A 13,573-nucleotide genomic window follows, 5' to 3' on the forward strand; every position below is an offset into this window, starting at 1 on the left:
TTTGGGGCTTTGGTTTTCGGTTGTTTTTTGTTTTGTGGGGGTTTTGTTGTTGTTTAGTGGGTTTTTTAAAGTACTTCTATCCCAATTTGTTATTTCAAAACAAATAGTCCCTTGCTACAGCTATCAGTTCCTTTCCTCCCTGTTCCCTTTTGGCAGCTGCAGCCCAGATGCCTAACACCAGAGACAGAGGCAAGCATCCTGTATCTAGTACACAGCCTCAGCTAAGAGGAGAGTGAAGAAGATCTGTATATGCAACAAGTACAGCACATACAGCAGCATCAATAATTAATATTTCCACAAGCTCAGGAAGAAAAACCAAAGAGCAAATGTGAGAGACACAACTATTTCAGCCACGGGAAATAAGTACGCTCAAGAAGGACGAAAACAGGAATAGAAAACCCCATAGAGCTTTGGAATCACCACTTTGTTACAAGAAGCTACTTCATCCAACCTATCCTGTTCAAAACAATAGCTTACATCTCCTAGAGCTTCCTTATTACTTGTTATTTTACACAACATCACACTGTTCACAGGATCCTGGAAACTCGAGATCATTGAAATCCAGGAGATGCCTCTTATTAACCTTTCAAGTCCTTATTCTTTTTGCCCCCTTTATTAGTCACTAACCTTCTGACCGATTGCTTCCTGTCTGCAGGAGTATATGTGCTCCAGTTGAATACAGAAATCATTAGAAAAGGAAATTTATCTATAGCTTCAAGATTAAATAGCCTGTTTTTTAATACCTTTTTCATACCCATTTCCTCCTTACCAAAATGCACACAAACATTTCTGAAGTTGACTGTATATTCTCTCTCAGACGGCATATTGCTAGACCAACTGCAGGTATAAAGTGCTTTTATGTAACTATTTGATAGGTGGACAACACCTGTAAATTGTTAATCTCCTTATTTTTAAAGGATATTACACACAAACACACCAGATTACAAACACACAGCCTAGATTAAAGCTTTTCAAGTAAATGATCTACCAGTACAACATCTGAAGAGAACAATGGAACAATGTATTCAATCTGAACAGCCACAATAACAGCTTCCATATAAAACGGCCCTAACTTCAGATGTATGACAGCTGCTATGCACCTACTTAACTGAAGTTTTGATCACGTGATATTATAAAGATAAGAGACAACATCAGGAACTAGGAGCACTTATTGGTTCTGGAATACATTGTCTATCAGAGACCATGCAGCTGCTGCAGGAAGACAGATTATGGATTCACCTACTCATTACATGAGTTGGTCATGAAATAGGGGAAGACAAACAAGACTGCTCCATACCCTACATACGGTCTTTGTCATCTATGCTGTCTGTCCCATGACTAGTTCTTAGCCTTTGGAGGGACAGGATCAAGACCAAGCTCAACACCATTAACTGGCAATGGAAAAGAATGGGAAGCCAAAAAGAGATCAAATAGCCCCACCTGTCACAGAAACCTAAAACCAAGAAAAAGGCACATGGCCTTGAAAGCTGGAGACTTTGTATTTTTCCCTTTTCATCAGCAGGTACACCACTGTAAGGCAACTCATGACACTTGCACTGCTTCCCAGGAACACATTCCCCCCACAGGAAGAGTGAGCAGCGCTTCTTAAAACTCCTGAGGTGAAACAAGAACATTACAACCATTCAAAAATACCACTCATCCAAGCCTAGTTAACAAGGTAAAGAGAACAGTGAGGCTTGGCTCTTCAGGAGAAAGAAATAGTTTTGTTTCATTCTTGTTCAAAAAAAGAAAAAAATCAAGATTCTTTTGCTGTTGTGCAGGTAGAGCTTTAAGGAGTTCATCATTCAGTGGATGATACCTACAACAACTTGTATAGCCAAACTGACAAAGAAATCACAGCACTTCACTAACCTATATAAGCTTCTTAAAAAGGAGGGATGTAATTAGTGATTTTTCTCCAAGATCCCAGCAATGACAACCTCACAGTGAAAAGATCAACAACTCCTCATCCAGAAGTCTGTCAGAGAGGAATCTCGAAAGCCAGAATTGTGCTGCACCATCTATTTCTGTGCCTCACATTAGCCACTTGGGAGCATCTTGTCCTGAAAACTAGAGAGTCCCAGAGTCAGCACTGCGAGGACAGCTGCAAAAGGGCTGTTCTGATACTATCCCCATGTTGCGATGCCCTGTTACAGGTACTCAAGATACACCAGCATGTCTTTCTGGAATGTGGAAGCTACTAGGCATAATTAATCACTTAAAGAATGGCCAGGAATCTGCCACCTTTCGAAGTTTCACAAGCCTCTTTATCCGTATACAAAACTTCCAGAAACCACTACCATTAGAAGATGGATGAGGACCAACAAGACAGATTTTGTAGCTTTGTGCTTACAAGGCAAGAACATAAGCAAAGCAGGTTGGCTTATGTCAAAGCACAGTATTTATACCACTGCCATCCCTTATATTCAACCCCTGTAGAGGTCAGATCTTTGGAAATACAAAGTCCAAACATCACACAGCAAAGTCAAATCCTCACACACTTTTTCTGAAGGAACAAGAGGACCACAAAGCCTGCTCTCACAGAGCCCTACTGAAGGATATGTTTCTGAGCCTTTGATGCATGCACTTCGGCAATTCTGATGTGGTGTTACGCATGCATCTTTCATAAGAGTTAGAGGTCCTAAACAGTATAATCAAGAAACTTTTGACGAATTAACAGTCTGGATCATAAAGATCTCCACTGTGTGCAACTTCTGCAGACATCAAAGGGTATTCCCGAAACTGGATGCATTACAGATCTTGCAAAATTAATAAATCTATTCAAGCCATCAATTTTGCAATTTTTGAAGTAGCACAATGCATCTATTTATTAGGGAATGGAACTAAGCCCAAGCTACTGATTAGCCATCCTGCAAATAACACTTATGCAACCTTTAATAATGATTTCCACTTACAACCAACCAGAGATTTTACAATTTGGAAAATTTCACTTCTAAACCAATTTACAACAATTCCCCAAATCTAATGGGACAGATGACTGAAACTACAGAGGAAACCAGCCTCCTACCGTCTCTAAAATCAATGAGGTATTGACGTTCATAACTAGTCGCTCTTGGGTAAGATGCCTACATTAAGTTTTTGTTCTCATTTTTAAAATCCTGGTAAGCATTCCTCTGTCCCTTTCTCTGGAAAAGGGATTAACTCTATTTTAAGGAAAATATTAATGAAAGCTTCAGTTTCAGACAGCAGTTTTCAGCAAATTACGAACAGGAAGGAAACACCATGGGAAGTAAAACCACTGAACAATGCAAGTAAACCACAAAAATGACAAGTTAAAAATTAAAATTATGAAGTAAGTCATCTCAGTAAGCATGGAAGTTATACCCCTGCAAGTTTTCAACACAGTATATGTAAACCTGGTGAAAATAAAGACACAGGTCCCTAGAAAGGTGTAATAAATACTTGACAGACTCACAGTCTAGCCCAAAGATCATCATCACAGCCAGATATTACTGGAACAAATGGCTAAAGTCTGCAACAGAAGTCAGCAGCATATATCAAGCCCAAACAACTCGCCTTTATTTCAGAAAAGGTGAAAGCAGAACATAACCAGTGGTTCTGGGCAACATGTAACAAAGAGGTATTTCCCCTGTCAGTAAGGGAAATAGATATGAATGCTCTCTCCTCCCCCTTTTGGTCTTTCTCTCTTCCCTCTCAAGGTTCTTTCTTCCCTGCATGCTAAGAAAAAGCACAGTGTAGGTTATGCATAAATTCATGACAGAAAATACTGTTTTAGAACAAAGCTCCTGCGCGTGGGTGCGTGTCTATAAAATAGAAGGCATTGTTACTCTAACAAGTACGCATCCACATCCAGCAATCAAATCAGTCTTAAAATTTTATTTTGACAGCTACATGCACTTATATTTTCCCCAGAGGTTTGACTTTCATATTAATACCTGGTTTTTAGTGGTATCATCAAGAGATGAGTCAAAACTGACATTTGAAGGCAGAGGGCTATTAACAGTTGTGGAAGAGAATCCTCACCCCCGAAACATGTAATTTATTTTTAATTACTTCACAAAGTTATCAGCTGCAGAGAGGAATAAATGTGTTCCCAAGCCCTATTTAGAAACCGTCTCTGTATAATACAAATTGCTCAGCTCCATATAACAATAATTATTGTGGTATGCAGCCATATGAGGTATCCTTGATCCAGAAAAACCCTGCAAGTACTGTCGACATTGCACTCTTAGAAGTTAGAGAAAATAACCTTAAGCAACTAGTATCATAAGCTTGCTGAAACTCAAGACAACCACAGAGTACAACCACCAACACAAACGTGTTACGAAAGAATCTGCTCCATCCTCCTGCGGAATCAGAAATGCGACATTTTCTCTAGGATCCCAATTAACTCCAGTTACTAAACTGAAAATTCCATGGTGCAATATCAAGTGAAGTTTGGGAAACACAAAGGAACATTATTTACCTATGAAAAGAACATGATGCACACTTTACTAAGGATTTATAGTGGATTTTGTGTAGCCCTTACTGCTGCCTTCCTTACAGATGCATCCCCACGGACACTTTAACATTATATAAACTCCCCCAGAGATAAAGATTATTCTCTAACTTTCCAAAATCACCTCCCATTGACAAAGTATTACCTCACAAACACACATTACAGACCTCACAAATGCATTAGATTCCTGGGTTTCTACTAGATGCCAGCAAAAAGGGATATTCATCATTTACTTTCAGATACTAAAAGAGGACCAAGGCTGGATAACTGTAATTGGAAAGGATAAACAGGATTAAGTAACAGGTGTCCGACTGCACATAATTCAAAGTCATGCATCAAATACAGTGCACAGCCTTGCTGGCCAAATAGAAACACTGGGTTTGCACCGTGCTTTGAAAATTAACACTAAGTGATTCAAAAGACCTGTGCGAGTTACACACAGACAGAGGCAACACAAGCACTTGCACCACCAGAAACCTTTCAATGCATCTGTGAGAAAACAAACATCTTCCAAGAGGAGCTTCCCTTTCTCCAAGGAAATAGTAAGGACATAAAAACACCACAAGAAAGTTATACTTAAACTACACAGAAACATTTGTCACACTGCCCAGCACTGACAAAATCCGGATACGCTCCGAAACTACAGCGAGCTGCACGGCTGGCAGCGAAGACGAGAATAACTCAAATCACCACTCACACAGATAAGAAACACACACATATATACGTGTGTGTGTATATATATATATGAACCCCCTCGCACACACACACACACACGTACGTGTAGTCCATCCCCGCTGAGGCCGGTGCGCCGAGGCCGGAGCCGGCAGAGCCGCTCGGCGGCTGCCCCGGGGCGGCGCGGGAAGCCCAAGGTGACGGCGCGGGGAGCCGGGGGAAGGGGCAGAGCCGCGGCCGGTCCGTGAAGGACGCGATGCTACCGGCGGGACCCGGAGCCCCCACAACAGCAACAGCAACAACAACAACGGTCGCCCACAACGGTCGCCGCGCGAGCCTTACCTCAGCCGCCGGGGCGGGAAGGCAGGGGCGGGCGCCGCCGCCGGCCCCACAGCGCTGCGCAGGGTGCCGGGGCTGCGCCGAGGCGACGACCTCCTCCTCCTTCCTCCTCCTCCGCACACTCTGCTTGTGTGTGTCTGCCTGTGTGAGAGCAACCCGCCCGCCTCACAGCGGCTCCAGCTCCTCCTTCCTCTCCCTCCCTTCTCCTCCCCCGCCCCGGCAGCCCCGTCGCCGCGCCCGCCTCAACCCCCGCAGCGCGGAGGAACGCGGCAGGAAAGGGGGAAACCCCACCACTGCCGCCGCCACCGCCGCCGCCGCCGCCGCCGCCGCCTCAGCCGGGCCAGCCGTGCCGCGATCCCCCCCCCCGCCCGCCTCTACCGGACGCGGGCACCCGCCTTCCCTCGCCGCGCAGGGCCGCGGGCAGCGCATGGCAAGTGGGCGGCGGGGCCGCGGGCGCGGAGCTCCGCCTGCGCGGCCCCGGGAGCAGCGGGGCTGCACCGCACTGCTCCGCGGCACAGCAGCATGTACGCACACGTACCGCACCGCTCTACACATGGCCGCATGCATGCACACACATACTACGGCACCGCGCGGGCGGTGTTCCGTGGGGATGCCCGCGCCGGCGTGCCTGTATTTACTACACGCATTTAAAGAGCGGCTGAAGGGGCGAGAAGGAAATCCCCCTCTGTTTCAACAGGCCTGAGGGCTTCAGCGCAGCAACACGCAGCTGAAAACGAGGTGTTTCAGATGCCGCTGGAGGGTTGCCAAACTCTCACAGGTTTTGTGTCAAAATGACTGTTGGACTCCTTGAGGTTTATGTGAGGTGAGATGTAGCGAATGCTCAGCGCTGGGCAGCAAGCTAAGCAGCGATCACGGGCAGGAGTGCAGGATTCCCTCTCCCAGCCTCCTCTGAGCAGCCCTTCCACAGCTGCAAAGCACTGCCATGGATTGCCCATGGAACACCCTGTGCTTCTCCCTGTTCGCTATCATGTGGCTGATCTCGGTCCTCCCTCTCTCCTCGCAATTTTACAAGGAGTGTTTTCCTCCGTGTCAAGGGTAAAACATAAAACACCTGCAAAAACAAAAAGCAGAAGCACGATTCCCTTGTCCACCATCTTGGACTTCATTTGTGAACTGGGGCCTGGCCACCCTGAAGGGACGCTTGCCCCAAGAGGTGGTGGCAGCACTGAGGAACAAGGAGAGGTAGCACGTTACAGCTGAAGAAGATACCTAGGGTGAGCTGTGGAGGCAGTGGAGGAAAATCTTAACTGGTTTTGCTGCAGTTGCAATAAAGGTGTTGCATTGCCATGAACTACTTGATCTGGCAATGCAGTTGCCAGAGCTTGTGACAGAACATCCTATACCATAAACTGTAAAAATGCAGCCTGGATAAAGACCTCCCCTCCCCATCTGGTGCCAAGTGCTGTACCAGGATGTGGTAAAAATGACTGCCTTCAAGAACTGACACCATGTTCCTGGAGCTGCCATGGAGGAGTAAGCAAAGGAGTGACTGAGAACAGCAGCAACGATGACACATGGTTTCAGGGACAGCCTGTCAACATGGCAGACCTACAGGCCGAGGGGGTTCTGTAATTGAGGTAAGTATTATCTTAACCAGATGTTCGTATTTGCTTATGTCTACTCAATTAGAAATTCCTCATGGCCATGGCGGTGGAGGTAGGTCTTCAGAAATACACGAAGGGGAGCAAGGCTGCAGCTAAGGCTCAGGCTGGGTATATTGTGCAAAGGAGGTGTGGGAGGGACGTAACAAAGAAACCTGCATGAGAAGCACATGAGCTGGATGAAGGCCAGTGTTGCTGGCAGTGCTAAAGGGATCGAATTAACACTCAGGATAGAGAAGCAGCGATTATAGCTATTAAAAATGGAGGACATCAACTTGAATGTGAGATGGACAGGGTGCAGGTGAAGAGGGCTTTGTTTGTGGTTCCAGAAGTGTTTTTTTTCTAAATGAATGAAATGGATCCATTTGTGGGTTTACAGGTGATGTGCTCCATGTCTTTTTCATTGCCTTTTACTTTTTTTTCTTCTTGCCACTGGGCTGCATGTAAATTAAGTAAGTTATTATAAAAGTAGTGATAAAAAATTCCAGTGAGGTATAACAGCTTACTCACTAGCAAACAGTACTGGACTGTCGCTAGGAATCCCTATGTAGTTTGTGTTCAGACCTCTAGAGCTGGCAGTGGTGATAAGCACAGACACTGTTATTCTGGTCCATAATGTTGTCTTTTTCCCGTGATTTCTTATCTCCTTCTCCCCCAGAATGGCTTCTATGTGACAACAGGTCATGATTATTTGCTTGTGCAAGGGGATTTTATTCCAAGGTAAAAACCGGGCCTCTTCTTATCTTCATTCTTGTGATTCTTAGAAGAGTTATAGAACATAGAGACTTTTAAATATTTGGGAAACGGCATGAAATGCAGACAAATAGAGGCATCTCAGAATTAGTGGAACTATAGTTTCTTTAGAAAAAGCTGTTCTTTGTTCTTTTGCAGTCTTTTCCTTTCCGATGTCAGCTCTCTGACCTGACTTACTCATTGAAAGAAGGGCAGTCATCAAAGGAACAGCTGTCAGGACCATGGCTCTGCAAGAAAACTAGAGGTACTGACAATGTCAGTTTTAACAGCAAGTGGGCTTCTCACTGAAAGATGTGTAAAATTATAGAAAGTAAGGCCATATGGAGGGTCTGAAACTCTCCACACAGCTAAGTGGCAGGGTCAGGCCCACATATCAAGATTAATTTCTGTGTCGCGAGTTCCACTGTGGTGCATCTGTTTACACGCTTGGATTTCTGCATTTTCATCTTTGTTTTTCCACTGACTTACTCCTGGCTTAAGCAGTCAGTGTAACTTGGCCACTTAGGGATGAGTTAATAGTGAATCTGAGAACCTCTGATTTTACAGTTAGGTTGACTTGCTGTCTTCTTGTGGACAAGATACAGCTGTACTGCTTCAATCTTTTCCTTGCAAAATATTAGCATTTCTCTCATTAAGAGTGGTTTGTCAGTACAGGCCAACATTGGCTGGTTCTAACTGTATAAATAGTACATATAAAAGTATGCTAATGATTTCACCCTTGTGACTTTTAAAGACATAGGAAAAGATGAACAGTGCCAACAATTCATGTCAGTGGAAAACAAAATGCCCCAGGAAACACAGCAGAAAAATCCTAACCTCTGAAGTGATCAGATGAAACCTGGTATATTTGAAATGGTTGCCTCTGGTACAGGTAGAGCTCCATATCACCTGATCATGTCAGCAGAAAACTATAGCTGCCTTCAGACAACTCAATCTGCAGCATATTCTAATTAAAAATGATTTTTTTTTCTAGAGACATTGGAAGTTTGGTAAAGTATCATGACCTTTTGCTTTTATTTCTTATCTAATACAAGGGTGCAGGACATTTTACAACCGCAATCCCACTGTGTCTCAGAATATCCACACAAAGGAGTTTATTCTCAGTGTTTTATATCCAGGTTGTCTCAGGCAAAATTCTCCTTGAACTTCAGCACATGTAGTGATTGAAAGTATGCACTAGGTGTAGAAACTCAGTATTTGAAGTCTGAAGATGCAAAATTCACTGAGAATGTTGAAGCTGTGGGTCTGTACCATTAGCTCACTGTCAGACAATCTCTGATACAGCCCATGTTGATCCAGCATCTGATCTATACCACCTCTTTGTCGGACCATTAATCTCCTTACTTTTAAGCCTGGATGCTCCTAGTTAAATATGTTGATGTGGAATACTAAAGAAAGCTTCATATACGTAATCAAGTACTGTCATAAAATATCTGATCAAATATTGCAGCTTTTATTTTAGTCTTCTTGTACATAGATACTATGGCACTGTGACACAAGTGATTTTAGAGCTTGCAATGAAAGACATTTTTTCTCGGTCACAGTCTTTAACATGTGCAAGCTTAAGAGGCCACTTCTCATCTTTTTCAATCCTTATCTGCTGTCATCCTGCAAACTGCGCAAGAACAGTTTCCTATGCCAGAGGTAGTGCATCAGCATAGGCTTTTGGGGCAGGTTGCTCTGCCTGTGCTCAGAGCTTACTGGAAACTGCATTAGGATGATGCTCAAGATAATATTCCTCATGATATGGGTTATTAACCAGGGCTCAGTGCTGTATACAGTACCTACAGTGCACGTAGCTACATGGCTTTTCATGTGCACGCTCCCCAGGGAGGACTTCACCGCTGCTTCTAATGCCAAAAGGCTCTACTCGATGTGTTATCATCTGCCAGTAACGGTACTGCAGTTGATATTGATGGATAAAATACTGGTCTCAGTAAAGTCAATAGCACTTATATTAGTGATTTTCCAAGTCTTACATTGCAGCCAAATCCAGGCGTCTCTAATACGAAAAGCAATCCAGCGGTCACTCAAGAAGCAAATTGCAGACTGAAACAGACATCCATTGATTTCACATCTACTTCCAAAAAGATGGCTGGGACAAATAAGTTTCATTAAGAGTGCTTTTATTTTTTCGTAACTATTTTTGTGAACATTGCTGAACCGTTTTGTTGCAGCTTGAGGCAGACAGCAAGCGTGGAATATTTCAGTCTGGTAGTTAAAATTTTGGCAAAATACTGAAAGTCTTGGCAGTTTTAACTGTAGATGTCTCTACCAGCTCTCCCTTGCAAAATGCTCAGCTACACAAATATTTTGGTTAAGCAGGACACAACAAAATGAAAGAGATTTTCTTCTTGAAGCTTTATTTTGGTTTTAGTAGTTTATTTTCACAAGATGGTTTATTTTCCACACCTGTAAATACCATCATGTTCCAGATGATTCCTGGTCCCAATCATTTGTATCAGCCGTGATATCTTTTGTGTTGCAGAGCTGTATCCCATCAAATGCTTTGATTTAAAAAAGCTTATTACAAAGTTATTAAACAGCAGCTCTCTTGACAAGCAAAATTTCTTCCGATATCAAATCCTTGATTCATTATAAAATAAAATTATCTACGGTAATCTTTCAGAAAGAATGATAGGTTCTTCATAGGCTTTTTAGGAAGCAACACATGCAAAACCGCACATAATAGGAATGAGTGGGAACAAAGGCAGTGTTTTTCCTCTGCCTACAATATAATATTAGTGACAGACATTGCAATTATTATTTTTGAGGTCTTTCTTATTAAAAAGAATATTACTACTCAAAAATGTGATGGTAAATCAACTCAGGATACTAAATAGTCTCCATGTTGTATTGGGATATCAGGCTTGTGCTCCAGGTCTTCTGAATGTAGCAGGGCCGAAGCATGGGGCTGGTGAAGGGTTCCTCCAGAAGCTGGATAATGCAGCAGGGAGGAAAACAGCTTTCAGGATCATGCTGCTAATAAGATTGTGGTTTTCCTTTGGACGTGGGAAGAAAGGGGTTGAGTTTCTTTGCCCAGTTTAATGACAAGAAATTAAATTTAGCATTGAACAATACTTTTTGGATCTTTTAAGGCACCAGTATCTCTACCTTCCCAAAAAAAACCCCAGCATCAGTATCAAAATATCACAGTACTATTAAGGCTTTCAGACAAGGAGCCAGTCCGCTTCTGTGTGTGCGAGACAAGGATCTCTGGCCTTCATCATCATTCCCATTCCCATCTGCTGTGACCTGAATAGGGGCAGCATGTGTTGCTGCCATACTTTAACTATGTGCTAGAGGCAACAGCCCAAGGTAGCCCTGGGGCTCCTTTCTCACTTCTGAAAGATCATTTCTCATTATTGCCTTAAGAAGAGCAAAGCCTCACTGACCCCAGACATGTATGAGAGAGTGCATTTGACCTCCAATCTTTCTGTATTTACTCACTGCTGATAAGACTAAGGTTGCCTGCTGAACTCAAACCTGCTTGTACTCCCTCCCCTCTGGTTACTGGGTCGGTCCCTGCAGTGGTGCAAATGAAGTTGACTTTTGTCAGGCGAGCTGAAAGGGGTTTGGCATTGCCTGCAGGTAAATCATAGGAATATCAACACAACCACAGCTGAACACTATTCAGTATTATAATTGATACCCAGAAAGGCAAGCAGACTACTTAAAACCTCCTCACTGCAAATCATATAGGAAATCTTATTAATCATTTGTAACAAATCTGCGCTCACTCAGAAGTACTCAGCTGTAATTATTAATGCAAAAAGCAAGAATTTTTCGTCTAAAGAAAAACTTCAACCCTAGAAGAAGACAAAACAATCCAACCCATGCATCATCTTATGTGATTTTTGAGTTTAGCAATTGACTGTCCTCTGTTTTCAGTCCCATCAATTCAACACCCATGCTTGTTATTGACTTACAATAATAGAGATAAATTCAACATCCATAAATTTAAGTGGGAAATTCAGAGATGCTCTCTAACATTAGTTTTTGCCATAGCCCTTCAATGTAAACAGTAAGGTCTAGAGACTCCGCAGTTTGTGGGTTTTAGGTTTTTACCATGGGTTATGAGATATAGCTCTTGCAGTGGAAGATCCCTCCCAGTCATATATAAACATTTTATGAATCTTCTTCTCTATATTTTCCTTTAGATTTTCTAGGAAAAGTAACTTAACTTTAGCATTACCCTGTACACCCTTTCTACAGACATACCTTCCTGGGTTCAGACTATTTTATTTCTTGACTGTTCCTTGAGAAACTGTTGCATGATGTCATGATCTCACTAAAGTGCAGTTAAGCATTTAGATGTCATCTGATTCTGTACATGCATTTGTACAATGCAAGTCCTAGCACATGCAGAGTACCAAGGGGCTTCCCATACTGCCTCAACATCAGAGATGTCCCTTGAAAGCAGCAGTGTGAGTAATCAGACCATGACTCTGGATAGAGTAGTTCATAAGCAAAAAGACACATCTGCAAAGTGTCTGAATAGCCTTGATATTTCAATTCTGCTGCTGCTTGTCACAATTCTGCAATAGTACCATTGCAAAAAGTCAGTGACATCAGGCAGAGTCGCCTATCTTTCCTGCACACCAAGCAAAGCAGTACAAGCCCACTGGGAGCCAGCCAGATATGTTCTCTATGACAGTGAGGGCATGTTGCTCACTTCACCTGACAGTCAGCAACAAAGTGGTGAAAAGAAAGGGTGGGAAAATCTGCTAGTGAAAAGAAAGGGTGGGAAGGACAGTATGGGACACCTGTGTGCCAGAGGAGCCCAAGTATATTAATGCCACCCACTGCTGAGCCATCTGCAGGTTGTTGTGTATGATGGTGACCTGATGGACAGTGAGTTATTAGAAAGGAGTCACACCACATCCACTGCGTGGGCTTAAGCACATCTCCTGCTGTGCAGTTATTTATCTCTTCACCTTACTTTCAGCATTTGTTTTTAATTCATATACTGGCAGTGACACATGGCAGGAGTCCACCAATGCATAAGATAGCAGCTGGTTGAGCCCCAGAGGAACTGTCAAAGCTATAAATCTGAAGAGTAGACAGCAAAGCAGCCACACTTTGGTAGGTACAGGGAAGGCTGGTCACTTGAATGCTTATATACATGCTTACTGCAGGATACGTTCCTTACTCAAACAGCAAGAATGCAACGTCAATGCAATGCCAATGGCAGGGTGATTCCTAGAGACCAGTGAGGTGGGAATTACAGGAGGTGCCTTTTGAGGGACCTCTTTGACATGAACAGAGTATAGTCAGCCAGCAGGTATCTGACATGCACCGGGTTTGCCAAGGGAACTGCAGTTATCCACCTTCTCCCTCCTTCTGACATGAATAGTTGCCACATCCTCTTCTTCAATAGTTAAGAGTGATTTGTCTGTTGTCTGGTGTTGAGCAGGGGTTGGCTCTCTGTAGCAGCACACAACAGTGTGATGTTCTTGCTAACTCCAGGGGTAACTTTCCTACTGGATGGCCACCAATGTTTTTTTTGCTCTCTTCTCTGTGTTAATACTGCCCTTAACCCTGTATCTGGAGGTGTCTGTAACCAACCTGCCCTTGCCACAGAAGCAGTCTCTATCATCAGACCAGTGAAGAAAGGACTTCCTTCAAGTCACCTGGACAACAAGCTACATCAGAAAAAAAATAAATCAGTTATGCAGTAGGGAATCTCTGGCTTTCTCCTTGGGCT

At 43.4% G+C, this 13,573-nt stretch overlaps 1 protein-coding gene across 4 annotated transcripts in view; it reads right to left on the reverse strand.

Annotated features, from left to right (window-relative positions):
- Positions 1 to 5,815, reverse strand: part of PLCB4 (phospholipase C beta 4) — a 198,791-nt gene extending 192,976 nt beyond the window's left edge. For 2 of the 4 annotated variants that reach the window (XM_057423497.1, XM_057423496.1), the window contains exons 1-2: positions 5,495 to 5,815; positions 1,873 to 2,070 (exon numbers count right to left, since the gene is read on the reverse strand). The gene's annotated coding sequence lies outside the window, so the exon portion shown is untranslated. The remainder of the gene's footprint in view (positions 1 to 1,872; positions 2,071 to 5,494) is intronic. The other 2 variants (XM_057423494.1, XM_057423495.1) reach the window with 1 other exon arrangement.
- Between the last annotated feature and the right edge of the window lie 7,758 nt (positions 5,816 to 13,573).

This window comes from Pezoporus wallicus, unplaced genomic scaffold (assembly GCF_028554395.1).
Source record: "Pezoporus wallicus isolate ANWC-B61680 ecotype Strahan unplaced genomic scaffold, APGP_CSIRO_Pwel_v1 contig_4191, whole genome shotgun sequence".
In the NCBI taxonomy this organism is placed as follows: Eukaryota; Metazoa; Chordata; class Aves; order Psittaciformes; family Psittacidae; genus Pezoporus; species Pezoporus wallicus.